This window comes from Lissotriton helveticus, chromosome 3_2 (genome assembly GCF_964261635.1).
Source record: "Lissotriton helveticus chromosome 3_2, aLisHel1.1, whole genome shotgun sequence".
Classification (NCBI taxonomy): domain Eukaryota; kingdom Metazoa; phylum Chordata; class Amphibia; order Caudata; family Salamandridae; genus Lissotriton; species Lissotriton helveticus.
In genome coordinates this window covers 174427597-174449037 of record NC_136062.1, presented here as the reverse complement: position 1 = coordinate 174449037, position 21441 = coordinate 174427597, and the positions used below count along the sequence as shown (strand labels likewise).

The 21441-nt window shown below is 45.5% G+C and overlaps 1 protein-coding gene across 7 annotated transcripts in view; it reads right to left on the bottom strand.

The window, feature by feature from the left end:
* LOC144826538 (uncharacterized) overlaps positions 1 to 21441 on the bottom strand; it is a 1868758-nt gene that overhangs the window by 793662 nt on the left and 1053655 nt on the right. The gene's annotated exons all lie outside the window — the stretch shown is intronic.

Here is a 21441-nt window from a genome sequence, read left to right as displayed (position 1 = left end):
GTAGATGTTGCTCAGTGATTTAGTTGCATCATGCTATAGAGAACATAAGGAATTACCAATACATTTGGGCAATATGGTGTTGGCAGCTTTTTGAGCCGGTAGTTAATGAGGAACACAAGAACGGGCCCCCGAGTTTTTAAGGCAGTTGCTTCTATATTGGCAGAATCAAATCATGTCAGTCAAGAAATGTCCTATGTGCAAGGCTAAGATAGAACTGTGCGTCATTGCAAAAAAAAAAAATCAAGCGCGCGCGTGCACCTCGCGCGTCAGCAGGGGGAGGGGAGATAGCAGGGGGCCTGCACCGGTTTCCCTTGCGGGAGCGAGCAGCAAGGCGCAATAACTGGTAACATATGGCGCCGCTGCTCGCTCGCTCACAAGGGAATCGCCAAACGTGCATGTGTTGCCATTGGAAGCAATGCAACGTGTGCACGTTTTTGCCTGAAAAAGTGTAGAGATGGCTAAAGGTTTTTTACCTAGGTAGCGTATGTGTGCTGCGTAGTCGAGACCTAAAAATGCTTCAATTAGTTAATTTCTCCCTATTTCTGCTCACCGAAGTTGTGCATACTTCCCTGTCTTAACTGCTCCTCAGCCTACACGGTTCTGTGCTTCCACAGAGCACTCCATGCATCTTGAGAGGTTCTATACAGAATAGAATCCAATGCACATTCCAAGCACATAAGATGGTTTCAGGGTTATGCAGCACATCCTTAATATCGGGGCTTTGCAGAGAAAAAATCATGGTTGTACATCAATCAAGAAGTCCATTCACTGCTTCATTTTGGGGTAGTATCTGTCCAGGGGCCTATAAACTCTGTCTCATGGGGCTCCATACTTTCTTCATGTCTTACTAAACGGGCTCTCTTTGGGCCTGTTAGTTTACCATTTATCACCAATGAGCACCACTTAAGATGTTCTGGAGGCATTGAGAAGAGTGATGGGTGGTATCATTTTGGTTTCTTGACTTCCTCATAGATTTACCATTTCTAATCCGCAGTTAGTTGGCTTATTGGCCATGGTGTTCAGTCGCAGCCAGTGCAGGTAACTACTGGGGGGCAGGAGGGGGGTAAGTAGACAGATGACAGAATGGGGAAAATTAAATAAATAAATAAATCATATTCCATCATCTGCCGACATCCCCCCGCCCCACTGCGCTTACGTGCACCGACGGCCGCTGATGGTGTTTACAATTAGTCCTGGAAGCTCTGCAGGCTCAACTCTTGAAGGAGTTCATATTACTATCAATATAAACAATGTTTTTAATGGCTGTAACATCTTCTAGGTGTCTGCATTAAGTGATCCCTGCTTTCTAGGGATCTATTTTTGACCATAGGCCAACATGCTTTGTTTTTGCATTAAGATCCATATTTAAGGTCTCCCAAGAGATTGGATTATCTGTTTTTTCTCTTTGCAGTTCTTCTAGAGAAGAGGAGTGTTACTATTTATGGTAGTCGAGGAGTATTTACCCTGTATGAACCTCAATGAATAAGTGCCAGATAAAGTGGCAAGGAAATGGCCCTTTTAAAGCCTCAGAGAAGATAGAAAAGCTACATGTTTAAGAGCGACGAAAAAGCATGCCATTTTCTTTGCTTACTCCTTGGCAAAGATCATCATCCTCTTCCAGTAGGAAATCAGGGAGAGTCAACAAGGACGATCTTTCCATCCTGGGCTCGGTGCAGAAGTTACCTTGGTCGAAATATAAAAGGCAGCGACCTCAGCAGTGCCACATACTTGTGTATGCCACTACTCCCCTCTGGCCAACAAATCTAATATATCCCGATTTGGTTTGGATTTTACTGGCAGTTTCCAAAGTTAATGATATATTTGGTGTGAAAACAATTGACTTATTTCAGCAAATGTTAGTGTGGATATACAGTTCTTTGGTATGTCTCAATTGCTGGAAATGGGATGTTGAGCATGAATATGGAGTTAATGTACTTTAAGTTTACATGGATTAACTGATGCCTCTAACTAAATTGGTATTTTAAGCATCAGGGTGTGATGTCGCACAGGCTAGGCACACAGTCACAATGAACGTAATAATGTGAAGGGAATGACTGTCCCTCCTGACATATGAAAGTCTTTTTCTCGCAAGAAGAAAATAAAAGTTGCCTATAGCAAGCAGAAAATTGTTATTGGGATGAGAAACGAGAAACATCAGGGAATAGTAAATATCTATTTTATTTTGTTAGTTGACCTACTTTCGTTCTTCTTTGAAGGTGGCAGAAAATCGAGACATGCTGGGCAAGATAAGTTTACATATGCCGCACTTATGAATTCATTCGAATCTAGAATAATTGTAAACTTCCACGCAACATGTTACACATTTTATGTTCAACTCAAAGATGCATTACGTCAAACACAATTTTACACAGCATTATGTCTTAAGTGCTTTAGAGAGTATAGGTTCAACTCTATCAGCTCTCTTTTCAATGCACGAATGTGTTTAACTGGGGATGCTTTCCTAGCGAAAGGAAGCACGAAAGTTAGAAACAGAGAAAGATGGACAGAAATGCATGTAGTAACTAGAGAAACTTAAAGGAAAAACGTATGTGCGTCCTTTGAAGCAAACATAATGCAGAGTTTCTTGAGAATTGCAGACTTTGAAATATTCATCACTACGCTCTGCTTAGAACACAAATTTGCTTTAAACTGCTTTAAATATTTAATCCTCTGTACCCACGGAACATTTCCAACACGCTGCACTGCTCACAACATCAGGCACGGACTTAAAATGTTCATATCGAAGCATCAGAGGCCGGTCGCTGGGAGAAGTCGCGTGGCATTCAGGTAGCGACTGGCTTTCCAAACCTCCCAGGCTGAAAGTTTTCGTGTATAGGGTTCCGAGTTTGCTTCCGAAAAATAGCACAAGGAAAAGTTGAAGATAGCGAGTCACTTTCACACCAGGCAGTTGTATAATGTTATAGTGACTTTATTATGCGCGACATTAGCCACCAGCGTGGCCTCTTGGCTACACATTCTCGAATTAGAAGCCAGGTGTGAGATTTGATGGCAAATGATGTAGCCCTAGTAATGTAGGTGGCATACAGTGAACAGGTCACAAAGCAAATAGTATTTTATGTGTGGTTAAACCTACATCTGAGAGGCAATGGGTTTATGAATGTGATGCAATCAACTATCTACATCGGAACAGCAACTGGAACGCAAGGAACATCATTATAGTTTATTTAAAACCGATAAATACAGTGACAAGCACCACTGCCTTCATTTAAATAGAAGAGGACTGTCAAAAAAGCATCAGTGATGAATCAAGCTAAATTGTAAGCATGCATCTTCTATCGGGAGAAATGTACATTTTCACTGTAAAGAAATAAGGTGCCTACGGGTGATGCAGGTACTGGTAAGTTCGAGTCAGCCATTGTTTCTTTTCTGCCACATTAAGCTCGTCCAAGAATATCTAACCTCGGCTGCTACCCAACATCTTTCAACTCCTCCAATTTCCACCAAGTGTCATGCCACCTTTGCAGTTCTTTCCAATCAGCCATCATTTTGCCAGGCCACCAATATCCCTGTAATTTTAAAATTTTGCAGATTTAACTTTGGCGAGTCTCCCATACCTTGACATCACTAATTCCCTCTCATGATTGTATGGAGTAGTGTGGCTCACTGGTTAGAGGCGGCAGGCCCGAGAGCAGAAGTCGGCCCGGGATGGCAGGGTCATGGACCTTGGTCAGCGGACTCGATAATTCTCGCTTCGGTGCTTACTCTAATCAGGGGTTCCACTCGGCAACTCTGGTCATTAGCTTGCCTAATCTCCACAAAGGCCCCACCAATTCCGGGGATGCCTGTCTCCACCTTGGGGACTCCCATCAAGGGACCATCCCACAGGGAAAGCCAGGACGGGTTCCCCAGAGTTATACAGCGCCAGGAAACCTACGGACGGGTGCTCTTTACAAGCTCAAAAACATTTACAACAAAAACATGATGATGCACCTGCAGGGTTACCTTCCCTACCCTGTCAATGGTAATGTAACTGCAGAGGGCCAGATGATGGCTGCACGTGCAATGTGGATGCACACATTGCACGAGTACATTGCACGAGTACATTGCACGAGTACAGCTATCAGCGTATGTCGGGATATGTCCATAGGTGGAACAAAAGAGCAAGGCTCCCGACCAATGAATGTATTCACTGGTTCCTGAGGCATTTGGCTACCACTTTGTCCCAAATCCTCAAGGTCAGTTTCTATAAGTATATGCTGCTCAGGTGAATGTGCTGACATCAATCCCCCCAAGGATGAGCGTTTGGTAAATGCGGGTTCCATTGAGAGACGGCGCTCAGTTAGTGCAATCTCATGGTTAACACTGAGGTTGCTCTTATTATAAACTGGTCAAGTGTCCCGGTAACACTCCCACCCGTCGCAGCTTTCTTCCCCTTCGCGTGTAGACATCACAGACTAGGTATAGCACTATAATTTAGCACCCCTCGACAACAGAACAATTAAACCTTATGGCTAACCTTGTGATGCTCAAGATGTTCGATGGGGGGCCAAGCCCGGCCTCCTGAGGTCTCCAACGGGCTCAAACGGGCCCGCCCATGGCCGGGCTTAGCCCGGTGCCGCCTGCGCGCGTCCTGCGACGCGGGAGCCCGGTGTTCCTTATAAGTGCCTCCTGTTTACTTGAACTAGAGTTCTGGAGAGCCCTGGAGAGCGGGATCCTGTGCAGTTATGTCATGTTATGGCGGCTCATACAGTTGAACCATGAAATAAAGTTCTGCGCTATGACACCTAGCCATCTGTGCATGAGTGACGATTATGCCAGTGGGAGATCACATGGAGTTTTTCCTGGACCCTGTTGATTAGGATGCAGGCATTTACATATGATAATGACTCATGTCCCTGAAGTGCATGTGCACTCCAGACCTGGACCAGATCACACTACTGACCAGATTAGCACCAACTCCAGACCAAGTTATGCCAAGACCAAGATGTGTGGAGAATTCAGGGCTACACAATTTCACACACCACATGCACCGGTGAAAAATACACCACACTGCAATTTTTCAGTTCGTAAAACATATAGCTCTGCAATTACGTTGTGGCCATCATATAGAAAACCAAAAGAAGCTTGTCTGGATTTTGAAAGCTCCTCAAATCGAAGTGCACCAACCACCACAGATGACACTGCGCGGTCATGCTCAGGTGTTAAGGCTGCTACTGTCAACTTGTGGCACCCACAGCGCAGGACACACCGTTCACACCTGAATAGGGGAGATTGAAAAGCCTATTGTGGGGCAGACAAAAGGGCTATTTTTTTAATTCCAACGAAAGGATTAAAGGAACATATAATTTGGTAGGACAAGAAAAGAGGACCAGATGTAACACCAAATAAAGGCTCTGTTCCTCCCTGCATGCATCAGATATACACGAATCCACACTTCACATGTGCATGACTTGGAAAGGAAAAACATGTTTTATCCGTCGGAATGTCAGCCGAGCCTCCGCTTCATTTGATTCTAAGTGCAGTGTGGTCAGCAGTGCCCACCCGAGCAGGCTGGCCCAGCAGAGAAAGAGGCACGAACTCTTTCCTCTGCTTCTCTTGATAAGATCATGTTTACTCGAAAGCGTTTTTCCCAAAAATGGAAAGAAAGCGAGGAGGCTGAAGTCCTGTATCATCATCCCTGCTAAATTTGGTTTTCATCGTTCTCTTTCCAAATCTCAAAAGAAAAAAAGGATGACTAAAAACGAAGGGAACGAAGCAGACAAATGTAACGGACACGGTGTATTCCAAAGGCTTGTGCACGCAGAGCTGGTTAATACACGCTTGGTTTACCCCGGAGGCCAGGAGCTTTAACCCTTTGCTTCCCGTAGAAGACTTGGGAGAATTATGAGAAGTCAAAATATTAAAAAAAAAATTGTATGCTGACACAATAGAGTGTTTTTACAGACATGGACATATTGACAAATTGCTAACGTTGTTATGTGTGACCGTTGGGAATTATATTAGATTGTTCTGCCTCTTTGAGATGCACTATTACATCTTCTGTAGCCCTATGAGTCAAGCTTTAGGACACTATGTGGGCCTTCATTAAAGTAAACTATTGCAAAGTTACCACCTAAAGGGCAATACTTGTGATCGAGACACAAACTGTATCTGTAGGAAAAAGTGGCGTTAATACCCCCATATTAAATGTATTTGAAACTCCTTGCTACCAGACATTTTATTGAATTTTAATAGTATTTAATACAATGTATTCTATACTCCTTGCATGGTCCAAAGTGCTTTCAGAAACGAACACAATTTTCACCTACTGTGAAACTTGCTGCAGCAACATTTGTTCTAAGCAGTTTTGTTCGCTCTTGCAGTTCACGACTAGCAACATGGACAGGATCAACACAGGGCCTGCCCATTGTGTGTGATTTTTCTTAAATTAATCTGCCTACTCTCTCACAAACTGTGCTTATGAGTCAATAGAGAGATAGCTAATTTCATGTCTTGCGCCCTGGAATGCAGTCCTATTGGTGACTCAAACCGCACACACTCTCCGGCAGGTAAGTTCAGACAGTTCCAGAATCTGTTCTCTAAATTACCAGGAGCATCTGGGATCTTACCCAGGTCTATAAGGCCAACCCAGACCTTTAGAAAAAGTGTATTCTTTCTGCTGACTGTAACATTTCCACCAACATTTTTGGTTGAATAGTACTACATGCACCAGTACAAGGCTCGCATTAATGTTGTTGGATGTTCCTCATGTAGAAGTTGGAAGAAGGTTCTCCACTAGTCACAGTTGTAACGAGTGCTAGGACTGTGCAAACATGTTGGTTTGTGGGGCCATAGATAGGTGGGGCCTGGAATAAATTTTCAGAGCATTCACCTGAGGGTACACAGTGTTCATATTGTTTATTGTTGGTGACAAGAGAATCTGATGGAAACCAGGAAGCAGACCCAATAACCGACTGACCCGGTACACTCCTGGCACCGCGGTATTACATTATTGTAACGCGGCTCAACTGAAATTCGCCCGATTGTGGGCTATTCCGCCTTCACGAGGCCATCCTCCCGCTCGCTGATGCTCGCCCGGTTAATTCCGACCCGGCATTAGAGGCTTAAATCGTTAAGGCATTTACTAAGTGTCCTGATGATGGTCCCCATGATTAAGTAGGGGGACCGAAACGCCGTCGACCTGTTGTGCACCTTATACAAAAACTTGATTTATATGTTATGTATATGTAATGGTGCTGACCTGATATTTCTGTACACTCGAATTTTTCACAGAAATCGCTGCTTTTGCCTTAAAAAGCCCTGTTTTGTCTTCTGTAAACCTTATGTACTGATTTGAGTGTGTCTGGGTACAGGCTTGTGCCCCACACTGGTGATTTGTTGAAGGTATTCCTTCTGTATATAAAACTTTCAATTGAGTAAAAAATTGAAGACCCCTTTCCAGCTGGACATGTCGCTCCAAATATAGAACTGATTTAGTCTATATTCATCGTTTCGCATATAACTTGTATGCATGGGACCGTTGTTGTTCTACAAAGAGAATCTGCAGCACGCAAATGCTATTGTATTTTCTCCGTTTAGCAGAGAGAGTTTTCAGCAGCACATAAACCAGTACTATTAACGATAGGTCGCTCTTTAAGGAGCCATGTAACGATATCAAGGCATTGCTAAAATCATTAAAAACCTGTGCATTGAATAACTTTCTGTTTCTGTTCACAAGCCCCAATCATTTTATGCCACTCGCCATCAAGCAGCACTTAGAGGCTAATTACGATGTCGAGCGGGCGACACCGTTGTGGATTGGGAACCTTAGGTTGGTGGTTCCGACCGCAGTATTTGGATACGACCGCCCATAGGGCAGTAGGAAACATCAATTTTTCAATGGAAGCGGAAAAGGTCCGCAGCACAAGCTTCGATTGAAAAATGGATGTTTTTTAAACATCCCTGCAGCGTGTGGCAGGTACTGTGAGGTGCCTGCTACATAGTGCAAGGATGTTTAGGGGGCACCAAAGGTGACCCCTAAGCCCCAGAGCATAAGACCAAGAGGGAAGGGGCCCTGCTAGGGCCCCCAATGTCGCTTTCAAACAGCCTTTCCATGTCAGAAAGACCAGCATGGAATGGCTGTCGGAAACCGACATCATAATCCCAATGGCGGAGCGCCGTCATTAAAGGACTATGAAGGGTTTCCGATAGAGCGACAGCCTCCTTGTGCCCATCAGTAAGCGTTGGATGGTCCCTCTGCCTGCTGCGTGGATCGGACTGCGGCAGCAGATGGCAGTCGGATCGCAACCGACGAGCGGTCAGTTGCGGTCCGACCGCCATAGTAATGAGCCCCATAGTGGTTATTGTGTGCCAGTGATTGTTGGTGGGGCCAGACAGCACTCATTTTTGGGGAACTGCACTTAAGACTTTTATCGAAAGTAAGAGAAGGAAAAACACACAAAGGGGAAAGAATGAGGAAGAGAAAGACGGAAAAACCGTCACACAGGGGTAGGAACCTGCACAAGTTCGATAAATGGCCTGGGAGTCTCTGATAGTGGATAAAAGTGGTATGAGGTGGATTCAAGACCACATAGCCTTCATATTTCATGTCCCGACATTTAATAGCACTTTACATGGGCTTCTGAATAGAGTTTTAGGTATGGCACTCAATCTTCTACAAATAAAGCACTAGCGTCATATCATACAAAGCTGAAAGTGGTATGGATATGGAATAGAGAAATACAGGTGAAGAAACATGGCTCATAATGTTAAGGTACATAACTTGAATGTAAATAGTGTGAATTAAGTGAACCATGAAATAGAATAATCAATCATTTAAGAGCTGGAACAAAAGAACACAAGTTCAAATGATGGCAAACACATAGGTCATACATACATGGGCATTGATTCACCAAAATTCCAGGGGTAGCGGAAGTGATATCACACATCCTTGACTTTGATGACATCACCAGAAGTGACATAATATGACCTTTGATGCTCAGTCTTCTCAAGAAGTGATATCACATGGTCTCAGCCTTTATTGCATCACAATAATTTACATTCCTAAGTTCAAAAATTAAATGCATGATTAATATAATAAAATGATATAGACAAATGTCTGTTTTAGATACCACCAATATTAGAATGCTGACGTGATATGCAATGGGATCATTAATCAATTCTCTTAGTATTACAGGTAAAATGATGGGTTTGTCTGAAGAGGATATAGTGCCACAAAATGCACAATAGCACTGGGAACCTAGGGGGTCATTACGATGGTGGGGAGACTGCCACCGACAGGCTTTCGTTGGCATTCTCCCCGCCATCATGACCAACTGTACCGCCTGCCATGTGTGGCGGTTGTAACGACCAACCGCCACGCATCTGATGGGATCCTAGAGTCCTCCAGTGCGGCGGAGGGGCTCATAGTCCCTACAATGGTGACAGTACCCAGCAGCCACCGCGTAGGCATTATGATGTCCCTTTCCGCCTGCCTGTTCATGGTGGCTAATCCGCCATGAACAAGCAGGCAGAAAGGGACTTTGGGGCCCGTTGCATGCCACCTTACACCCTGGCTTCCAGACACAGGAACTGGGGGTACCTATGGTGCCCCCCTAAACATCCCTGCACCATGTGGCAGGCACTGCATGGTGTCTGCCACGTAGTGCAGGGATATGTAAGCTATCCCTTTTTTGCTTTGCCGCAGGTGCTGCACCCAGCAGCACCCACCACAAAGCAAAACATAGGCAATGCGACCACCTCGGTGGCAGTCGCATCGCAATTCGTACTGTGAGACTGTCACCTTGTAGGCGGGCGGTCCCCAGTACGAAACGATGGTGGAAGGACAACATAATGGGACCCCAAATCTTTTTATACCACAACTGTCATGATTTATTACTTCCCCTGTTTATAAGGCAATGAAAAATGCTAGTTATGTCTACATGTGTTAATTGATGTAGCCCATATATTGGTTATAAACTAAATCATTGGCCTACATTATTATAAACTGTTAATACATTTTGATTTAAGATCATTTGCATGGCCCTATTATTCATGCGAAGCACTGTTGTGAAGGTTTTATTCAAACACTTTTTTTCATGTATTCACACATATGAAACATGGCAACAACTTATCTAAAATATTTTTTAGTAATTTTTTTATTTAATCATAAAATCAGAAGAGTGCATATTGCACTGCTGAATTAATTAATTTTACAAAACCTAACCTGTAATGTCCTAGTCGCAGTACTAATGGAAGCTGCAGTAAGTCAATTGTGCTCATCAAGACACTGTTTACCTTGAGGGCTCTAGAGGGCGGGCTAGCAAGATGGCCGCACACTAGTAATTTTATTTATTTTATTTAAAATATTTATAAAGCGCGGCTGTCACCTGGCAGGTATCCTGGCGCTGGTAGCTACTCCTGAGAGTTTATTGCCGGGGGGGGAATTGACTGTGGCAGGTCTATCTAAAGGGGTGAAGGAAAGAGCCAAGTTTTGATTCGTTTCCTGAATGGGAGGAGATGGGGGATTTGACGGATATCGACAGGCAGACTGTTCCACAACTTAGCTGCAGCTACTCTGAACGATCTTCTTCGGGCTCCTGCAGCCTTGGACGCCCAAAACAGCACTATCCTACGGCAAAGCCCTTCACACGAGCCCTATACGCATGTAGAACTGTGTGTGGTCCATTACTACAAACAAAGCCTAGTGGGAGAAAACAAGACCGCCTAAGCATGACAGCTGAGATGCGGGGCCTACAAAGGTCTTGGTTGACAGCCAAAGCCCCTCTGCGAGCAGATGGCCGACCTGACTGAGTGGCACACCAGAAAAAGCGGCTCCAGCAACTTTCCGCCAACAAAAGCAGCAGACTCTGGAGGAGACAGCGAGAATCTACAGCAGAAGACGACATCGGGAGATTACAGGCACTGGACAGCCGCCGCACCAATGGTGAAGTAAGGAGGCCGGGAGGGGGACGTGGGAAGCGGTGGGAAGGCTAGCTGAATCTTTGGGAGTTGGTGGAATGCCTCTTTCCCTATCTGCTGAGCTGTCCGGGCTGCTTGCTGAGGCCAGAGACGGGACAGCAGGAGGCAGCGCCTAACGGCGAGCATCTGCAGCTGGGCCAGAACAAAGAGGACAGGACCCCTGTAGAGTGATCGCCTAGCCGCCTTTTTGAGTGAAGGTTGGAGGTCCAGCATGGAATCCTGCTAGGAGCGTGTAGAAGTAGGCATTCACTACGAGCATCCTTACCCACGTGAAGAAAGATGAATGCTGCCTTTGAGAATTAATTACCAAACAAGGACAAAAAAGGAAAGGAAAAATAACTACAAAAAAACAGGAGGAATAGGTACTGCATACAAGTGAAACCCCCCCGCCCCTCCCCATAGGAGTCGATAATTTGAACCGCCTCTGGCATGATCCCAACAGGTGGAAGAAGGCTGCCATCACTAAGACACATTGGGGGAAGCGCACCTGCACACCTGGGAAGCAGCTGAACAGGGCGGATAAACAGTGAGCATACCCTGCGATCCTGGTCATCAGGAACAAAATCTAGGGCCTAGAAGCCTGGAGCTAGGTCAGGAAAAGAGGCGACACGCAGCAGTCAGGGAACATAAACTGGAAACCCCAAGCAATGGGCAAAACAGAAGGCAGACAAACGAAATTGACCTTCTAGTCCTGCAAATCGGTGAGAGGTCAGAGCCACGTCTGTGAGCCCGAAAAGTCAGATAAACAGGGCCCTTGCCAGCACCTAGAGGAAGACGATATGAAATCGCTGCTCGTGACACTCAAGTACAGCCGAACCTCGATCAAGTCCAAAATGGACTCCATGTGCACCCGCATGGACATTATCACACAAAAGCTGGAGAAAAAAGATGGGAGGATAGGAGAACCGGAACACAGATTTTCCTTGAAGATACCTCCTCCCAGAGAGGCGAACAAACAAAGGAAACGGAAGGCCTACTGAAGATAATAGCAGCCAAGAATGAAGACTTGGAAGCTCGGTCCAGGAGGAACAATATACAAATTTTAGGAGTACCTGAATCCACTAACACTGGAAATATAGAGGGGTTTGTGAGTGCATGCTGGTTACCAGCTTTGGGTAGGATGCTTTTCTCCGCTACTTGTGGTGGAGAGGGCGCACTGCACACTCATGGCTCGACCACCCCCTCCGGCCTCCCCTTAGACCCATAGTGGCCAGGCTCCTCAACTATTGAGACCAGGACACTATTCTACACTGTTCAACGGAGCCACAGCCACTAACATATAGAGATACAGTGTTGCCCTTTACCCTGAGTTCACATTGGGGGTTCAGGAAGCCGGGAAAAAGTTCTAGCTGGCAAAGAAAAAAACTTCAACAAGCTAACATCACATATGCAATGCAATACCCGGCACGCCTGCGGATCACGCATCAGGGCCAGCAACACTTTAATGCATCCCCACAGCAAGTGTTGGAATTCATTGAAAAACTGCCTAGAAGTCCGCGCCAGGCGGAACAATCACCATCACGGAACGAACCAGCCTCACCAATATCGGATCAGAAGCAGAGACCACAAAAGGGAGGTGGAAGACATCAAAAAGGCTCATACATGACACACAACGGAAGAGGATATAGAACATGAAACCTCAAAGAAATATGAAACAAGTTGCTTACGAACATCTGGACTTCTATAGCTGTAGAGCCTCCTATGAACATAGGGAGACCGCTTGTGGACACACACAATTGTGAGGCACTTACCACCGACGAAGTGTAACACTTGAGGTGCACTATGCCCATGTCCCAGGCACCCTCCCCCTCCTGTGCTACCTGAGGGGAGGAATAGCCTTGCCCCTAGATGATACCACCCAGCAGGAATACCCTACATCCAGATATAGACTTATCAATCGGTTTGATTTTTTAAATCTTTTTTTAGTCTGTTTCTCACCTCTCGTCTTACATATTGATATCTCTTTTCTTTGTAAACCACGTTCCCTCGTTAATATAATTATGTAATCTACAGAAGGTAGAATTCCTGTAGCTACAGAGCACCAGTACTGTCAGGGCTGGACTTGGAATGCAAACTGGCCCTGGCAATTGAGTCAGGCAGGCCGCGGGGGTGGGGTTGGCTGCGCGTGTAAAACACTGCAGCTCTTTTTGTTACAGGGGGCTGATATTACAGCTATGCTGCTAAACCAGCCCAGTAACAAAAATGGCTCACAGGGGTCCAAAATTGGCCCCTACCCTGGCGGACCACCAGGGAAAAGGACAGTGCATGCCTGAGTTCTGTTGTTATACACTACTGGAAAGTTGGCTCGCATTGGGAACAGTGGGTCTTTCTTGAGATGTGGGAGGGAGGTATAGTACACTGCAAGTTGTGTGAGCCGCTATGGGACAGAGGTAGGGGGGTAAACAGAAGGTGTACCACACACAGTCAGAGTACAGGGACAGTTCATTGTTGACATCTAGGCAGCAAATGTCAGGAACCCAGGAAGAGTATCAATCCACCATACCCATACAAGTTGCAAACACATGGAAGATAGCAGCTGCCATTTGAGTCTCAATTTCTTAACGTGGAACGTCTGCGGATTGGGAGACCCATGCAAGAAGCAACATCTTCTTGCCTCTCTAGATAGGCACAACATTTTTTACTGATGCTGCAGGAGAAACACACGGCTCTATCCTCAGATCCTACCTTTGTGACACGTTGGGCATCGCACAGACACTTTTCCTAATACTCCTCCTATTCGCGGGGAACCACAATCCTTATCTGGAAAAATACCCCCTGTGTGGAAGAGGGATTTTTAAATGACTCACAGGGAAGATATAGCGTGATCTGGGAGAAACTAAAGTCCCAGTCGGTAACACTAGTAAATTGCTATGGCCCTAAAATTGTCGACAAGACATTTTTTGTGGCGCTATGGGGTCTGATTATAAACATTGGCTCAAAACATGTCATATATAAGGTGGAGATTTCAACCTTATTGTCCAACCAACCTTAGACCATTCTCATCCACAGCCACAGCACTACACGGAAGCCCCACACCAAATACAACAGATTATGAAAGAACACCAACTTATTGACACATGGTGAGCTACACACCATACAGAGAGGGAGGGAACCCACCACTCCACCGCACACTCCAGTTGGTCCTGAATAGATGACTGGTTGGTGTCCAGGGGTCTGAGTGATATTTACAAGCACACATAAAGATACCCTATGTGACTTCACCTGAGCTTGTAAATAGGTGACCCTTCCTGCACAAAAAGAATCTCCACATGGCGAAGGCATCCTTGCACCATGGTGCAAGAGTACTTGCCCCGGCGCATGGCAGCAGTTTGTGCTCTACTTCTTGGGGAAGCACAGTGATGCAACATATTGTTGTAAATATGTTGCATCACTGTGCTTTGAAACTAATGCAGCACTGCACAGCAAAATGACTTGCGCACCGCGCTGCGTTAGTTTCTTGTAAATCTGCCCCTCAATTCTTTTATCATGTGCTAGGCCAATTTAACCTGCTGCTCCCAAAGAGGTGACTCCATGTTTTCTAAAATGTGCCAACAGTGCCCTCATATGTCAAAAAGCACTTCCATTTCCCCATGTCCGGCATATTGTCATGGGTGCCCCTTCAGCCTCAAAATTACATACAATTGGCCAATGCTAGAATTTTGCCATTAGTGCTGTCCATAAACCACAGGTGACCCGTATTTCAAAAATGATCTCATGTGTTAGGGTGAGCGCTTTGTCATGTTTGTTCTCTTCTGTTTGCCACGGTTATCATCCTTTATGCCCAAAATAACACTCAATGTGGCAGCAGAAGCATTATGCCATGGGTGCCTCCATGCCAAGTATTTCCTCCAGTATGCCAGCGCTAGCAGTTTTCAACAAGTACCCCTATGCAAAGAAGTACATTCAGGATGCCAGTGTCATTAGTTTGTCATGGATTTCCCAATATGACCAGTATAACCTCTAGCGTGTCTCCGTTTGCTAGCATTTTGTCACATGTGTCTGTAATACAAAGAACTGCCTCCAGTATGCCAGTGCCAGAATTTTGCCATGGGTACCTCTTCATGGTCAGAATTACCAACAGTATGCCAGGGTCAAGGGCACACTCGCAAGCATAACACCACATTCTTACACATGCTCACTTATATTTACTTATTCACACCCACATACTCACTTATTCAATTCAATTCAAAATAACTTTATCGCGGTCAATAGACCATAAAAGTAAAAGTGCAATAAACTAACAATGAATTAAAACCTTCTCTGACACATGAACTCAAAGCCCCAGAGTCCAAAGTTACAATTACAAATTATTACTATTATCCCACACCCCCAATATGAATACATAGCAGCACCTACAAAAGACCAGATAAATAAAAGATGCACAGTTATTAGGCAGAGATAGAGCTGATACTTTTCATTAGAGTAAAACTCTAAAAATGCACTCTATAAAATCAGATATAAAAGGACTGGTTTAAAAATTGAACCAGTCCAGTTAAAAAATAATAGAGGTTTTGTCAGCTTTGCCCTATATAACGATTTTCAGAAGTGACCTGCGCACACACTTCATCGAAAGGAGTATGGGTGAAATGAAATGAAATATTTATAAAGCGCAACAAGGCCCGAAGGTATCAAGGCACTAGATACATTAGATGGTGGTCGTTAGAGAAAAACCCTTAGTAAAACCAAGTTTTAAGATGTTTCTTGAACTGAAGCAGGTTGTGTTCATTTTTAAAAGCAGTGGGCAGAGAGTTCCAGAGTTTGACAGTGGTGGAAGTGAAACTTTTACCTCCCCATTTTACTTTATAAAACTTGGGGATGGCTCGGTTGCCACTGTAAGATGATCTGTGTGTTCTGCCTGGGATATAGGGCTTGAAAAGTTGAGACAGTTGCCGTGGGCCCTTACCATGGATGACCTTGAATACAATGCATAAGGCCTTGAACGGAATACGCTTGATAATGGGCCGCCAGTGCAGCTCTGCAAGGGCCTTGGAAGCTGAGTCGAAACAAGTGAGCTCCAGCAGGGCTCTTACGGCGGCATTCTGGGTGGTTTGCAGTTTATGGAGACTGCGCTTGTGTGCACTGGTAAGGAGGGGGTTGCAGTAATCCAGTTTTGAGCCGATCAAGGCTGTGACCAAAGTAAAGATTTTGATGATAAAAAACAAGTTGATGTGGTTTTATTGATCTGGGATTCAAAGGAGAGCTTAGAGTCAAACAGTACTCCCAGGTTCTTAACCTTGTCAGCTGGTGCTGGGGTGGAAGCCCATGTGGCTCGGCCACCAGCTGTCACACCAGACAACAGAAGTATTACCAAAAAGCATGACTTCCATTTTGGAGGTTTTCAATTTAAGGCAGTTTGTCTGCATCCAATTCCCTATGTGACTCATACAATTTTTTAACCGGGACGCCGTATCTGAGGAAGGGCTGTTGACAGACACAATGATTTGAGTGTCATCTGCATAAGACACCAGGGAGAACCCAAAAGTTCTAATCAGTTTGGCCAGTGGGGTAACATATAAGTTAAAAAGAGTGGGGCTCAATAAAGAGCCCTTAGGCACTCCACAAGGGAGTGTGAAATCTCGGGAGACAAAAGGGTCAAGTGCCACCGATTGTGTCCTATTAGATAGGAAAGATCTAAGTACCAAAAGTGCATTATCTCCGATTCCCAGCGACACAAGACGTTCGACCAGCACTTCATGGTTGACCTTGTTGAATGCTGCTGAGAGATCCAGAAGGATAAGAGCAGCACTTCCACCTTTGTCCAGGGTCTGTCTCAATTCCACCGAGGCTGTGATTAAGGCCAACATGGTACTATGATGGGACAGGAAACCAAACTGCGAGTTATCGAGAATGTCACCTTCTGCAAGGAAGGCAAATAATTCCTCATTTAAATATCTTTCAATAATTTTGTCCGGAAATGGTAGCCTGGAGATCGGTCTGTAACTGGAGGGATCCCTGGGGTCCAGGTTAGGCTTTTTGAGGAGAGGCAGTATAGAGGCTCTTTTCCAATCAATGGGGAAAGTCCTAGATGAAATCATCAGGTTAAAAATGGGCCAAAGAGCAGACGCCATGATTCCAGGGACCATATGTAAGATTCTGGGAGGGAAAGGATCTGAGAGGGATCCGGACTTGACCAAAGAAATTAGCTCGATCGTCCAGTCGAGTGAGATTGAAGGGAAAATGGGCAGTGTGACAGTGGGATAACAGTCCCTGTTAACTGAGGGAGTTGGACTAACACTAGGATATATATCTGTGTGACCAGATGTAGTAGTTCCGGAAACGAATGTGTCAAAAACGTGGTCAACTTTTAAATGGAAAGCATTAGCCAGTTTATTGCAAAATTGCTGACTGATATCCTGATTTGGAATATCAGGAAGCTTGGAAAGTTTTCTTTACTGTTGCAAACAGTTTTTTAGCACAGCCAGTGGATGCTTCAATTTTTCCCTTAATGTAGTCTGATTTGGCTTTCAAAATAATCTATTTATAGGTTTGCATGGCTTGTCTATATTCTAATTTAAAAAGGTCATCATTGGCTAACCTTCATTTCCTTTCGAATGTTCTGCAAGTCTGTTTTTACATTTTCAAAGATGCATTGAACCAGGGTACAGAGCGTCTATAGTATTGCTGCATAGTAGGGGTGGCAAGCTACTGTCCCATGAGATGGATCCAGGCGTGATAGCTCCTCACTGCCTTGTCCAGGTTCTCTGGAATGTGTTTGCAGGAGCCTAGGAGTGCCTTGCTGCGCTCCTCACCCTCTATCTTATGCCAGGTCGGGGATTCAAGAACATTCTTGAATACATGGATGGACTAGCAATATTACAACTCAGATCCTGGTTTATTTGCTTAGGATGCCAGCATCTTGCTTGAGGAAGGGGGAAACTATGAATCATAGTCCTTATAAATAGGTAAGGGTCAAAGGGAGGGCCAGGGCAATCAATCAATCAATCAATCAATCAATCAATCAATCAATCAGGGCATTTTTAGAGCGCGCTGCTCACCCGTGAGGGTCTCAAGGTGCTGGGGGGTGCTGCTACTGCTCGAACAGCCACGTCTAGGATAGTCTCCTGAAGGTCAGAAGGTCTTTGGTCTGCCGTAGGAGGATGGGGAGGTCGTTCCAGGACTCGGCGGTGAGGTAGGAGAACGATCTGCCGCCGGCGGTTGTTCTTTGGAAGCGGGGGATAGTGGCAAGGGCGAGGTTGGAGGAGCAGAGCTGGCGGTAGGGGTCTAGAAGTTGAGTCGTCTGTTGAGGTATGTCGGTCCAGTGTTGTGGAGTGCCTTGTGTGCGTAGGTGAGGAGCTTGAAGGTGATCCTCTTGCTGACGGGGAGCCAGTGCAGGTCTCTTAGGTGGGACGTGATGTGGCTGGATTTACCTGTCGTTCTACGATTTAATAGAGTCTCCCTTGTGTACTGTATATGAGAGCTGCTGTGGCCACCTGGAGCAAATCCTGCATAGCGGATGCCACTGTGCGGGAAACATGCGTCCGCTGCTCAAGAAGTGACAGATGTGCCAACAACTAGTGCACCAACCGACAAGAGCGGGAGTGGAGGCGAAAGTAGTGTTCAATCTCAGGTCCTGCCCTCCGCTCAATTGGCACAGCAGCCACAGTGGAACGGGGCAGGGACTAAGAGGCATTTTTCAGCAGATTAGGTAGGTAAAAAAGCCTCAGTTATAAGCACAATTTAGGACAGTACACGAAAAGGAAAGCCCGGTTTTAAAACACAGGAAACACAGAACAGTGGGCAGCACAATAACAATGAATAAAACCCCAACAATACGTAGAACCCCAGTAAACTGACAAAAATGAAGTAAAAGTATTTCTTCTGTTTGAATTTCTTAAGTGCGCTAAACTCAGCTTGTGAGCCCACGATGCAATTACCAGGTAATGCTGCGCGTCCGCTGCGGCATGCGGCTCAAGTAGTGACAGCTGAGCCAACAACTAGACCGCCACGAATGGGAGTGGAGCCGGAAGTAGTGTTAGATCTCAGGTCGCACCCTCCGCTCAATTGGCACAGCAGCTACGGCGGAACAAGGCAGGGACTAACAGGCATTTTTCAGCAGATTAGGTAGGTAAAAAAGCCTCAGTTATAAGCACAATTTAGGACAGTACACGAAAAGGAAAGCCCGGTTTTAAAACACAGGAAACACAGAACAGTGGGCAGCACAATAACAATGAATAAAACCCCAACAATACGTAGAACCCCATTAAACTGGCTATAATGAAGTAAAAGTATTTCGCCTGTTTTAATTGCTTAAGCGCTCTAAACTCAGCGTGTGAGCCCACAATGCAATTACCAGCTAATGCTGCATGTCCGCTGCGGCATGCGGCTCAAGTAGTGACAGCTGAGCCAACAACTAGACCGCCAACCGCCAAGAGCGGGAGTGGAGGCGAAGTAGTGTTAGCTCTCAGGTCACGCCCTCCATTCAATTGGCACAGCAGCCACTGTGGAACGCGGCAGGGGCTGATAGTCATTTTTCAGTGGATTACGTAGGTAAAAAGCCTCTGTTATAAGCACAACTTAAGACAGTACATGAAAAGGAAAGCCCGGTTTTAAAACACTGGAAACACAGAGCAGTGAGCAGCACAATAACAATGAATAAAACCCCAACAATACGTAAAACCCCAGTAAACTGGCTAAAATGAAGTAAAAGTATTCCACCTGTTTGAATTGCTTAAGCGCACTAAACTCAGCGTGTGAGCCCAGGATGCAATTACCAGCTAATGCTGGTAAGTGACACCGCAAATACAATTGGGGATACAATATTGTGGTTCAGCAACCTAAATGCCTCTACACAATATTTGGTCCCCAGATTTCTACATAGTTGGGTCAACCAGCGGCGTCTAGATTTTCTATAGCCAGGGCAGAAGAAGAAAAAATGCAACTCTGATTCCTCTGCGTTGTTACAGGCAGGACAGCCAAGAGAGAGTTTAACTTCCCATTTGTTGGAAAGAACGCACAGCGGGAGAACCCTGTGCCCAAATTGAATATACAATTTCCTCACTTTGGCAGGTTGTATCTCATCCAGGGCAGATTCTAGGCTGTACTGATCTTTTATTCTCAAAAACGCAACTGTTAATAAACCTGTTGCTGAGTACCCCTCTATATGGGCAAATTTGTCCCCCCTGTAACTCTGAACCAGTTCCTTTCTGGAAACTGTAGTGCAAGCTTCCTCGGAATAGTTCCATAGACTCGCTCTGCCCATGTTGCAAATGAGTCCCTAACATATGCTAACCACTGTAATTTCCCGGCACCATGCAGGCCCAAGATCTCCATTAGCTCGTCCCTATACACAGCTAATTCTGGGGTTACTCATAGTCATGGACAGAAGATTAGGGGTCTAAGAGCAATTTTGTCAGCAATTGGCCTTACTCCCAGATCCAAGCAAAGTGATGTGAGTGGAGAGCTGAGGGGGAAGACCAAGTAGCTGATACGCATCCTACCACCATCGTTTTCTCCAATGACCCAACTCACATTTCCCCTTCTACAGTGAGGGTCTTTCTCTTCCAGCTTGACTGTCCCAAAAACGGCCTCCCTTGTCCAAAGCACTCCTACTCCCCTTGTTGGGGATAGATCCAGCATTTAAGCCCTGGAGTCTCAGAGACTCCGCTGAGAGAGTCCACAGCGACAAGGGAGTCACACATAGCAGAGTAGTGGGAAACATCCCCTTACCACCAGAAGCCGTCTTCTACCCAGCTGGACGTTGAACACTGTGTTTCCACTGGGTTTCCTACCTCCTACTCCACCTCATCCCTCCTTCATTCTTCAGAGTGTGCCTGTGGCCAAAGCACTGCTCTCCCCTTGTTGGGGAGGGATCCAGCATTTATGCCCTGGAGTCTCAGAGATCCCACTGAGAGAGTCCACCATGACAAGGGAATCACACACAACGGAGGACTGGGAATGATCCCTTTACCGCTATGAGCCGTCACCTACCTAGCCGGACATCAGACACTGTTACTTCCTCGTCTCCACACTGTGTCTCCTACCCCCTACCCCACCTCTTCCCTCCTTCATTCTTTGTCTAACTCCCCTATTACTTTCTTCTCTCCCCTGAATTTCTCTCCCCCTGCCAGTTTTGTTTGTCCTTATGCCTATGCTATGCTTTTGTAACTCATGTAACTGTGATCCAGCAACTGATGTAACTGTGTAACTATGATCTGAAACAATGTTCTTCCTGTGATCCGACACTGTTTGTCCTCATCTCCCTGTTGTGCCTCCTTTACCCTCCCCCTCCTCCTCACTCCATTAATATCCTCTACCACCCCTATTCCTTCCCTCTCTCCCCTATTCTTCTCTCCCCTTGCCTATTTTTTCCTCATGTTTATACTATGCTTTTGTACTCATGTAATTCCTGTAACTACGCTCCAGTAACTGATGTAACTTTGTAACCATGTTCTGAAACAATGTTTCTTCCTCATGTATAGCGCTCTGATACCTCTGGGTCTAGCCAGCGCTATATAAAACTTAATACATAAATTGATAAATAAAGTTCAGCCCCAAACATTGCAGTACCACTTGTTTGCATTT